The sequence below is a fragment of the Bidens hawaiensis genome, unplaced genomic scaffold, assembly GCF_021521415.1.
Source record: "Bidens hawaiensis isolate Kalapana, Puna unplaced genomic scaffold, B.hawaiensis_p1.1 tig00072939_1, whole genome shotgun sequence".
Classification (NCBI taxonomy): Eukaryota; Viridiplantae; Streptophyta; class Magnoliopsida; order Asterales; family Asteraceae; genus Bidens; species Bidens hawaiensis.
Genome location: NW_027502712.1, coordinates 26228 through 37606, shown reverse-complemented (window position 1 = coordinate 37606; position 11379 = coordinate 26228). Strand labels below are relative to the sequence as shown.

The following is an 11379-nucleotide window of genomic DNA, read 5'->3' as shown; positions in this document are numbered from 1 at the left end:
GCCATGAAAACATGATCAGTTACGTTGTTTCTTTCAAAGCCAGACATAAGTTGCACATGTCTGACCCAACTACTATAAAACAAGCATTTAAACGTATCACTTATTTAACTAGAATACTTTAGTTATTAGAAAAATAAAGCAATTAGGATTACGGTATATCACGTGGTCTTGATTAGTTTGTTAGTTGGTTATGAACAAAAGTGGACCGGTAATTAGTCAACATTTATATTATTTTATCAATTATTTATGTTATCCTTTTATTTTGCTTTATATAAATTTTCTAATACTTTGTTTGTGAATAGGATATCTTTTCTTGCTTATGTGAACCTCGATCGACGTATGATTTCGTATTATATTATACCAGTCCACTTTATGACATTTATAATATAAAAAAAATCATCATTACTATTATCAAATCTAAGAATATGTTTGACATAAAGTTTTTAGGAGCTTCAAGCTTTTAAAAAAAAGTTCTTGCTTAATTTAAAGTCTTGTTTAGTTTAATGAACTTGAAATTTTTAGGTTGGGAGAAAAAGCTTAAAGCTTCTATCAGTAGCGTTTATAAAGAGCTATAAACTTTTAGTATATTAATTTACTTAAATAACCTTTCAAAATAAATACATTTACTATTATTGTTTTTAGTTATGCCAATTTTAGTAAGTTTATACATTTTATTAAAAGCTCCAGCTACTCTGCCAAACATCTAAAAAACTACAGCTTCCAGCCACCAGCTAGCAGCTTCTAGCTACAGCTACCATCTAATTTTGCCAAATATACCCTTAGGCTATCCGTAGTGGGGCGACAAATGCCTACAAATTAGGCGATTTTGTGGGTGAACACTGCCCCGAGGCGATAAAAGGGGGGGTGCTTTTTGTCGCCTGATCTTTTTGAAATATATTATTATTATATTGTGATGTGTGTGGTGTGTGTATATATATATATATATATATATATATATATATATATATATTGCTACACCACCACTACACCCCTAAAACAAAAACTCACCATTTGTTGAATGGACGTCATATGTCACAAAACACCCTATTTTGTAGCCCCCCACTACACATAGCCTTAGAGTTGGTGGTAAATACTAAATAATATAGCTTGTTAGTTTACTTCATTTTAGTTTGTGTTTTATAAAAAAGATTTGGTTTAGGGTATGTTTGGTAAAACTAGCTGGTAGCTGTAGTTGGAACCTGGTGGCGGTAGCTTTTTAGAAATATTTAGATGTTTGGCAGAGTAGTTGGAACTTTTAATAAAATGCATAAAATTACTAAAATGGGCATATCTAAAAACAATAATAGTAAATATAATATTTTGGAAGGTTATTTAAGTAAATAAAGATACCAAAAGCTTGTAGCTCTTTATAAACGATACTGGCAGAAGCTTTAAGCTTTTTCTCCGAACATATAAGCTTCAAGCTCCTTGAACCAAAAAAAGCTTTTAATTGAGTAGGAGCTTTCCTCGTATATTTTTATCATGTATTATAATCGGGTCAACCCGATCGGATTTCGGGTTAATCAGGTCAGATTAGTCGGGGTTTTCTTAAAACATATCTAACCCGAAACCCAACCATTAAGGTTCGAGTTATTTGGGTTAGTCAGTTTCGGGTAAGTCGGGTTAACTATGTTACTTTATAACTTTATGTTGGTTTTTATGCTTGTAACTTGTGGGTTGTAAAAATTTCTCATTCCACTCAATTTTCAATTTCTTTCACAAGTGATGATCTAATAATTACATATAGGCTTGTAAACGAACCGGACGGATATGCACAAAGATGCCCGTGTTCGTTCGTTTGGCTTTAAAGAAATACGATCACGAACACTTAATTAATCGAACAAATATTTGTGTTCATGTTCGTTAGTTAAAAATTAACATGTTCGTGTTTTTTTATGATCGTTCATTTAAAATCTAATCAAATAGTTCACGAACATAAATGAACACAATTCAACAAAGACAAATGAACACGGCTGAACATGTACATACGTTAACGAAAACAAACATACATATACGAACAAATGAACGCATTTAAATGACCACAAACAAAAACATATTATGGTGATATAATTTCTAAATGCAAATAATATATAATAATTTTATATTAATATGTAAACGAACATGAAAGACGTAAACAAACTTAAATGAACGATCATAAACGAGTGTTGATTAACATAAATGAACGAGTGAAACATCTGTTCATGTTCGTGCGCTTATTTTTAAAGAATTTCCAGTCTAGCGGTTCATGAACAAACAAAATAATTATAGAACTCCTCTATAAAACTTTCAGTATTGACTTTTAGTACTTATTCACATTTTCATTATTGTATTTGAAGTAAAGTATCATCACTAATCGGGTTATTCGGGTTAACCCGAAACCCGTTTTTTTTTTTTCAAAAATGAACCCGAAACCCGACCCTATTAACAATTCGGGTCAACCCGAATAACCAATTAATACTTTTTAACCATATTTAACCTGACCCTAATTAGCTTATTCGGGTTCGGGTCGAGTTAAATCGGGTTCGAGTATTTAGGACACCCCTAGGTTAGTGATAGAATCACTTGAAAGCCTACAATCATATATCATATGTACGTGTTTTCGATGGATTGAATTTTCTTTTAATTTATTTTTCATACCGTTTTCATAGATTAATAACAAATAAATGGTTAACAAAAACAAATAAATTACCTACACAATTCAAAACATTTTAACTTTGTTACACATAATTAGAACATCAAAATAACAAACTTACGTACAATAAATAATTAATTAGGTTAAACTTACACAAAAAATGTTTCTATGTAAATAAAAGACAAAATTAGGAATTTCAAAAAAGCCACCCCACAAATCCCATGCCATGCGAAGAATAAGCAACTGGGCTTTGAGATATTCTAATTAAAGGAGATCTTGGAACACTGTGGGGCCACTCCACAACTACCCCAACTCCCAAGACAAGCCAGGCCAATAATTAGGAAAAACTTACACATTATAATTTATTTACTACCTTTGCTAATAAAAATTCAATTTATATATTTTCACTCTAAATAAAAGCCGAATAAATCATTGAAATTTTCGTTAAAAAAAAAAGAAACATAAGTCAATGACATTTCCCGACACCGGACACGGCCACCACCCCTTCTGAATTTAAATTTTAATTATGTATTCTACATAGTTAACTATTGCATGGAGAACAAATTATAAATTGTAAATTTAAATAGGCTTTATATATGTATTTTTATGTATGAACCTATTTTACAATTTACTGTCTTTATAAATACCATTTATGTCCTGTTACAAACTACATATTGTTACCAGATATACAATACCCCATATAAATGTATTTGACGATTACTTTATGTTTTACATTAATATATATATGTTTATGTATAATGTGAATACTTGATTATCAATAATATTCTACACAAATTCTTTCTGGATTCTCTGGTTCATTTTACGTTATCAGCACGAATTGCTCTCTACAAAAATCCATCTAGTTGTTCATCGTATCCGGGTACACATAATCACGTTCACATTTTGTTGCTTATGTTCCATGTTAATACTGTTTACAAAAGTATAGATATATATCCATGCAAGATGAAAATATGTATGTATGTATATGCAAAAATCTGTTACTAGAATAAAACCTGTTATGTTTCTGTCGGGAAGAAATAATCAAAATCATAACACTTATCCATACGACATGAATTGGTTGAATAAGCAAGAGTCCAAAACTCCAAATCAACCCCATGGTTTAAAATTATGATTGTATATCAAAAATAATAAATTTCACAAAGAATAGATATAATGGTCTCTTTAACAATGAAAGAAAGAATCCAATTCACCATCATCACAATCACAAAATATGAAACCCCTGTTTCATGTTTGGAAGTTTTTATCAAAAAAAATAGACAGAATTACAAATTTTGTCCTTTAAAAAAAGCCAAATTACGGTTCGTGTCATTTCCTTGCAGGCGGTGTCCTTTAAACATTTTTTTCCTACACGTTACGTCCTTTACGCTAGCTGGGTTAGAAAAACTCAGTTAAATACCCTCACGTGAGGCGCATGTGAGGGTATATTGGTCTTTTCAACGAGATGGTTCAAATACATTATTGTAAAAAAAATAATATATATTAAAGATATATTCTCTCTCTCTCTTCTCGTCTTCTTTCTCTCTCTCTACTCTTTCTACTCCTCTCACTTGTACAGTACCCAAATTTTGAAGATACCGAGCTTGTGGATGAGTTTGATTTGATCAATCGGCGGCTGTTCTTCAACCATTGTGATCGGATATTGGATTAGATGAAGATGAAGTTAGGGTTTAAGGCCATGACTCAGATCCACCACCACCACGATTTTCCGGCGATAAAGGAAACCGCCGTGGGTAATCAGTGGTCTTGAGAGTGGATATAGGGTTCCGACGTTAAAGGAAACCGAAAACGGCGATGCAGCCACATGATAACATGTGACGTAACCCAGATCTAAGTGCCGGAAAGGGAATTGTGATTGGCGTTGTCATGGGAATCCAGATCTTGTGTCGTCGTTGTTAAGTGTGGTTGTAGCGGCGGTTGTTAAGTCTATGACAATGGTGACGGTGGGTGTAGGGTTTAGATTTGGGGATGAGGATGTTGGTAAGTGTGGTGATGAACCAGTGGGCCTGACGGTGGGGGCAGGTGGGGGTGATGACGGCTGATGGTAAGTAGGAGGCGACGGCTGAGATTAGTCGATCGATGAACATGAGTTGTGTTGTAAGAGGACAGAGATTGGGTGGACGGTGGTGTAATGGTGGTTTCAGATCTGCTTTGTGCTCGCCGGAAAATCAAGATCTCCGGCTCGCTGGTAGTGGTTGCCGGAGGTTGGATGGGGGCAGGTGTGGGGGTGGCTGGTGGTGGTGGTGGTGGTGGGTTATTAAGAAAGAAAAAGAAACAGGGAGAGAGAGTAGAGTTTGATAGAAGAGAAAGAAAGAGTTTTTATCTTTTTTTATTATGTATAGACGAAAAGACAAAAATGCTCTCACATGCGCCTCACGTGAGGGTATTTAACTGAGTTTTTCTAACTCAGTTAGCGTAAAGGACATAACGTGCAGGAAAAAAATGTTTAATGTACACCGCCTGCAAAGAAACTAAAAAAAGGACACGAACTGTAATTTGGCTTTTTTTAAAGGACAAAATTTGTAATTCTGTCAAAAAATAATAATAATAATAAAAAGACCTTTATTCCCCTGTTTCATGTTTGGAAGTTTTTATCCAATATGAAATCAAAATCAAGGAATGATTCAATTATTTTAATTAATATTTTTCAAACCGAAAATAAAAAGACCTTCAATATTGATTATCAGTTTAAACGGAATAATAAAAACATCGAAAAACTGTGAGTCGGTGACAAGAAAATCAGAATGAATTCAAAACGGAAAAGAGAAATCAAAACATGATGAAAATATTCTTCAACACAACGAAATTCAAAATGGAAATCCCAGCGAAATCTAATTTCGTTAATCTTAAAAGAAATTGAAGGAAATCCATTTGTTGAAATTCCAAATAAATTTTTGATTAATTAGATAATCTCATTGATTCCTGAAATTAGTTATCCAAAACGGATTATCATCGCGTCCTTCAAGAACCGATAGATTCAGCCCAAATAATGAACGATATGAACCAATTAAGTTAATTACCGGTTCATGAATGAGTGGACCAAATATTTAATTGTTTATATGCCCGCTCCGCCCGTTTATATGTGGGGATACTCATATTGGGGCTTTTCCTGGGGTGCAGTGTCACACCCCGACCAAAGGCGGCGGAACATGCCGAGGTGTAACGATTGCCCATAAGCGCATGACACTATTTAAAGCGACAATATTTAACAAACTCATTTCATTTCACAACATCGAACATGTCACATAACCAAATATTCATAAGTCAAATACAACAAAATATCACAAAATATAGCAAATCAACTATTGTTCATTTTTGCTAATATCCTAACGGTATTTGTGACGTTTTCTTCACCGAACTCCATAATCAACCTAGATGCAAACCTGTAACATTTCATAAAATAAAGTTTGTCAACACAAAGGTTGGTGAGCAATTCATAAGTTTAAACAATAGATATATAGTATGAAAAGCCACAAAACTAGTATACAAAACCGTAAATAATAGCTATAAACTTGGATAAATAGTTATCGCTAACAAGTTAGCGGCACCCAACTATAAGGGGTTGCCAAATAGTTTAGGATTTTATAGTTATCGTTAATTGCATTAGGTTAACGACACCTTGCCATGAGGGGTTGCCAAATGGTCTGGGATTTATAGTTCCACCATCCAAAAGCGATAAACACATAAGCAAATAAGCATAGAACACCAAATCGAGCAATTATTCAAGTAAAGTATACAACAACGTTTGTGGTTTAAGACCCAAGTATAAAACATTTAGTTTAGATAAGATGAAATGTCACCCCCAAAACAAAAGATAGAAAACGGGGTATGAAGTTACTCACGTTCAAATAATAAACTTGAAAAGTTGATAATTTGGAGATTTGCCGGAACGACGGGTTTAACGTATGAGGCCTAAATAAAAGAAAGTCTTGGATTTAGAATGGTTGTTTTGAAGATCTTTAAACAAAATAATTGTTGCAAAAAAGTAAACAATTAAAGTTCAAGGTTTAAAATGTAACTATTTAAGAATTTATATTAATAACCCTTTAAAAATGCAAGTTTGTTCGAAACCGGGTTAAAGTATCTAATCTTAATATTTACTTAACCAATGTTAAGTAATAAGGTGGGAAAAATGCTAAAATGCAAGTTCCTTTGGGACAAAGATACTAAAACGGGTTTTTAACGAGTGTTCGGGTTGTCGGTTCGGGTCTTGACAAATGGTCAAACCCAAAGTCAAATTTCCAAAATATTAATTGTCATGAGATAACTCATTTAAAATATAATAACACTTAACCAAGTATGTAGATCTATTGTTTAGAACTAACAACGCACGTTAAGCGGGTGTTCGGTTTTGTCGGTCCAAACTATGTTATGAGATCAAGTTGGATCCAACAATTCCAAGTACTTAAGATAATAATTAAAATCAGTTTGTAAACTATTTTTAAAGAAATATACAAGTCTTGATAGCTAAAAACACACTTGTGTGTCTTAAGCGAGTAAAAGTCGGATTGGTTCGGTTTCCATCTCACAATATGTTCCTTGATGGTCTCCACATGCCCAAATATCATAGATCTTGTATAATAATTCATAAACGAGAAATATTTAAGTTCTACAACTAAAAAGTTAACAACAAGTCTTTTAAGCAAAAGTTTCGGTTTGGTTCGGTTTCCATCTCCCAACGAGTTCATAGATGGATTCCACATGCTTAATATCAAAGAACTTGTAAAAATGATTTTAGAAACTCAAATCTAACATTAAACATGTTTTAACAACTATTTCTAACAAAACTAGTAAGTAAAAGTTCGGTTTCCGGTTTAGAGCTATTTGCGGTCAAACCGAAGCATAGACTCTTAACCCATAACCATGGAACTTGTAAATAAGGTAAATAAACTAAAATAAGCAGAAGTAAAGCATAAATAATATGTATAAATAAGTTATATAAGTTTTCATATATCAAGAACACGAAGTCCTCCATAAAGCCTTGCCTTACAAGGCCCGAAACCTCACCGGCCGGAACCGGAGAAATAACCACCAAAGGGAACAAGGGGCGTGATATTATATATATGTTGTACCACCATATTCAAGAGTTAGTAATGATAGATGAACAAGTTAGAATTAAAGAGAAAACTCAGTTTGACTTTTAGAGGTCAAACTTTCAAGAACACAATGAAAATAACCTTTAAATCTTTGAATTTGAGAGAGAATTTGGAGTTGTAGTAGAGATTAATTGATGGAAAGGGTGGTGTATATATAGGGTAAGTTGAAATGGTCAAGCATAAAGGGTCTTGCATGAAAATGGAGTGTTTTGGTCACATGTATGCAAAAAAATAACCAAAAAAACGTGCAGCTGCAGACCTGCCTTCGCGCCCCGTGACCATTCCGTCGCGCCCCGCCAAGGGGTTATTTCCTGATTTGTCAAAAATGGCAGTTTTGGTCCCCGAAGTTCGTTTTAAGTGATTTTTAAGCGTTTTAAAGACCGAAATGAATGTTTCAAGACCCAACAAGTGTAAAACAATATTGTAACATAAAATCCATCATTTTTATTATATCAAAGGTTTCGGTTTACAAAACGGGTCGGTTTACATCAATAAAGTTTACAAAACAACTACGAATCGATGCCCGAAATTGACGAATGTCACATGCAGCAAGGGGACCCCCTTGGCCCTCTTCTTTTTGCGTTGGTCCTTCATCCGCTCATCCTTAGGGTGCAGGGGACATGTTCCTTGCCCTTCCATGCTTGGTATTTAGACGATGGCACTATCATTGGTAAGGCTGGGGAGGTTGCTAGAGCGTTGGACATTATTCGCTCAGAGGGGGCGTCTCTAGGGCTTAGGCTTAATATTCAAAAAACAGAGATTTTTTGGCCGTCATGGGATGATTCTAAGAAAGTGTCGGGTTTATTCCCTGGAAAGATTAGCAGGCCTGTGACGGGAGTTAAACTCCTGGGGGGAGCGGTTAGTCGGGATGCAGGGTTTATTCGGTCTTTGGCAACTAAAAGAGCTTTGAGGGCGGTTGAACTTATGAAACGCCTGTCGGACCTGAGGGACCCCCAAAGTGATCTCCTTTTGTTGCGCTCGTGCATGGGGGTTTCTAAGTTAGTGTTTGGGCTCCGGACCTGTCAACCTGAACATGTCAAAGAGGCTGTGTCCATCTTTGATGCGGGCATGCGAGGGGCAATAGAAGATATTGTTGTGTGTGGAGGACCGCATTTTGGGGACCTCCAGTGGAGGTTGGCTTCCTTCCCTATGCGTTGCGGAGGCTTAGGAATTTTCTCGGCTGAGGATGTCTCCGCATATGCCTTTGTGGCTTCCAGGTCCCAATCGTGGAAATTGCAGGACCACATCCTGCGAAACGCTGGTGTTATGGGGGTAGATCCTGACTACTCTTTTGCACTTTGTAATATTGGAACAACTATCCCGGACCTTGATATATGCGGTTTTACTGATAAGGAGACCGCCCCCAAGAAACCTCAACAAACCTTGGCGAGTGCTCTTTATGGTAAACACGTACATGATTTGGAGGAGCGATTCGATATGACCCCGAGACAAAAGGCAGTTTTAGCTTGTCTCAAAGGGGCTCATGCCCATGATTTTTTGATTGTTGTGCCAATTGAAGGTCTTGGGCAACGGATGTCGGCAGTTGAATACAGAGCCATCCTTAAATACCAGCTTATGATTCCTCTTTTCCCTCTAGATGAATCATGCCTCATTTGTAAAAAAGCTTGCTTGGATAGATTTGGTGAGCATGCCCTCCACTGTAAGGAATTGCCGGGATTCAAGTATCGTCATGACTTGGTTAGGGATGTCTTATGGGATGTGCTTAGACGTGCCGGGATCTCAGCCAAGAAAGAGGCACATGTTAACTTTTTGACTGATCCACGAGAGGGAAGATCTACCCTGCATCCTGCGGATGTTCTTGTGTTTGGTTGGGCAGGGGGTAAGCATGCGTGTGTTGACCTCACTGGGGTGTCCCCGTTGGTGGGGCTGAGAGACAGAGGCTTCGTACCAGGACAGGCGGTTTTGAGAGCGGAATCTAGGAAGGCTGCTAAGCATGAGACAGCGTGTTTGGAGAATCAACACGTGTTCATTCCATTTGCCTTCGACACTTTTGGATCCCTAGCTCCCGAGGCGGTTCGCTTTTTGGAGCGGGTTCAGAAGGTGGTCCACAGTGACTCGCAGAGCCCGAGGAACCAAGGATTTATATTTAGTAGAATAGGCTTTGCGATTCAAAAGGAGATAGCGGCGCAGCTTGTTGCTCGCTTACCCATTATCCAGATGTAGCTCGGTTTATGTTATATATAATGAAAAATTGTCTAATTTATATGAATTATCATATATATAAGTGTGATATAGCTTTTAGTATTTAATACATGTGATGAAAATTATACAAATTATTTGCTATCACTATGAATTGATTTTTCTTTGCGACAATAAAGATCATGGAAATTAGAAACCGTAAGTAAAGATGATGAAGAAAGTTACTAGTTTCGTTTGTTTCGAATAAACAAATATAAATTTGAAACCGTGACAAGAAAATATACTAAATATCTTTAATGTTTCATATGGCCACCAGAAGTTGGCCGTCCTCCAACTAATCAAATAGTCTGCAACTGCTAATAGCAAATACTCCCTATTATAGCGTTAATCTCCATAAGAGTATAAAAGATGTTTTACAAGATTGACTAGAGAAATATTTATCACACCTCAGTATGCTAATTTTCAATTATATGACTATGTTCTTAGTCTTAAGGGGAGATAATATTATGGCAAGACCGGTAGCACAACATATAACATTGAATGCATAGTAATCAAATTACAACCCCCGAAGTGGTCAATATGAATATGAAGTCAAATATGTCATATATTCACAAAGAGTAACTAAAGAGTTACTAGATGCATTCATAAACACAAAGTGACAAAGTCACATATACCAGTATCAAATTCATTTGCTCGGTTTGAAGTAATCCAAAGAAGATTACCATACAAAGAAAACTTGGAAGACAAATTGGTTCCAAATATAAAATCCCACGAAAATCAAATGAGCAGAATTATACAGTTGGTATAACCCCAGAAGAGGTTACATGTATAACTATGTAAGAGGTTATTGATATAATATCTGAGTCGAGATAAATGTCCTAAAGGAGACCATTATATTTCTAGAAGTAAATAATAAAACCTCAGAAGAGGTCAATGTCCCAGAAGAGACTAATGTGATTTACAAAGTTCTAGAAGAACCACCAGTATTAATTGATATGAGCTCTCTACAAATTATGTACAAAATAGTACAATATGGAACCGAAGTTAAACACGTGTATAAACAAATATTGAATATGCTATAGAAATAGATGTAATCGATGAGAAGATTACGTATTTAAAACTCCGGAAGAGTACATACACAGATATGACTGCCAACAATGGCAAGATGCCTAAAAGGCTAAATTGAATATGACAAGCAAAACGTTTTCGAACCTGCAGTCTGAACACCCATAGACGTCAAACCAGTAGGTTATAAATGGGTGTCTTTATATATATATATATAAAGAAACGAAAAGAATGAGATTTGCGGTGTATGGCACGACTTGTAACACAATGGTTCTTTTCCCAAATCCCGGTAGTTGATTATGAGGAAACGTATTCCCCTGTAGTGGATGCGATAACCATCAAATGTTTTAACCGGCCTCGCAATCTCAGAAGGACTTCAGATAAAAGTTATGGATGTTATCATCGTAT

General features: G+C 35.6%; 1 long non-coding RNA gene across 1 annotated transcript; it reads left to right on the top strand.

Moving 5' to 3' along the window:
* Positions 1–10462: 10462 nt before the first annotated feature.
* LOC143606074 (uncharacterized) lies at positions 10463–11178 on the top strand. The gene is made up of 2 exons (XR_013148671.1): positions 10463–10742; positions 10791–11178. It is a non-coding gene; the product is annotated as an uncharacterized LOC143606074 (long non-coding RNA).
* The last annotated feature ends 201 nt before the right edge of the window (positions 11179–11379 follow it).